Consider the following 1242-nt stretch of genomic DNA (forward strand, 5'->3'; position numbering starts at 1 on the left):
CGGCTGGACGGGGGATCGAACCAGTGACCTTCTGGTTCCAGGACGACTCCCCTAACCACTCCGCCACAGCCGCCCCTAAAAAAAAGCTCTTCTCCCTTTCTCTTGCTCTGCAGCAGGTGCTGTCTGCTCGACGGCCGACAGCACCGCCTTGCGGGTGCGAGTATACGGATTATTTGCAAAAATTACAATTTTTTGAGGCTCAWTATACAGATAAACATCCAGAGTGGTTGACATGTATGTACTAACGCTCCAGTGTGGTGCTGTGTTATGTGAGTTACCCATAATGCTTTGCGGTTGAATAGAGGGGTGTGGTTTTATTTAGTGAAGGGCTGGGATTGGTGGATAGTTTTGACGTTTGTTTAGTTGATTGTTTTGAGTTTTAATGTTTGTGTAATAGTTATTTTTCTGTTTTAATTGGGATTTATTTTTGACTGGTAAATGAAAGAAGTCGATGCAAAGTCCCCACGAGGATAGAAAAACCCRTGTGTGTGTGAGCAGTTGTACTCTCTAAGAAACTGTGAAACTTTAGTTAAATAGCAGCTTTATTTTATACATTCTGTAAGAACAAGTTCTTTCTTCCAGTGTTCTTCTGTTCTTCTCACGTACTGAGCACCGTGGTGCATCACTTATGCTGTATGCTTTGTGTCGTATACACTTGCTGAATGCACGCATAACTAATCAGACAACTATGCTGCACGGTTCTGTTTACATCAAACTGAAAAAAAAGAGAGCAAAAATCCCATAACATGTCAAATTCAAGCTGTTTTGTCACAAAACCTCTTGGAGATAAACAGTGCATTGCAAGTGCATGGTAAACAGCCATTACTGTAAATATAAACACTTCATGGGCTTACATTTTCTGTTTGATTTGCAGTCTAGCTTTAAGATCAACAGTTTCTGCTCCAAACAATATTTCAGGCTCAGCCCAAGAGTTTAGACGTGAGGGATTTGAAAACAAGTCTGAATTCTTTGCCAAGTGTTCCACGTTGTTTACACGTTGGGTTTACTGAAATTATGGCTCTGCTTTTGAACACCGACAATTCAAACTAAAAATTCATTTTTAAACGCTATTATTTAATGTGTGTACAAAGGATTTTTATTTTCTTTGTACATTTGAAATAGTTTATTGTCTGCATTTGTTCTGTTTTTCTGTTTTAACAAATATGATATGAAACAGGACTATTCAACTGGCGGGCCGCGGGCCTCATCTAACCCGTATGTGAGTTCCGTCCGGCCCAATGT

The sequence above is a fragment of the Austrofundulus limnaeus genome, unplaced genomic scaffold (assembly GCF_001266775.1).
Source record: "Austrofundulus limnaeus strain Quisiro unplaced genomic scaffold, Austrofundulus_limnaeus-1.0 Scaffold7, whole genome shotgun sequence".
Taxonomy (NCBI): Eukaryota; Metazoa; Chordata; class Actinopteri; order Cyprinodontiformes; family Rivulidae; genus Austrofundulus; species Austrofundulus limnaeus.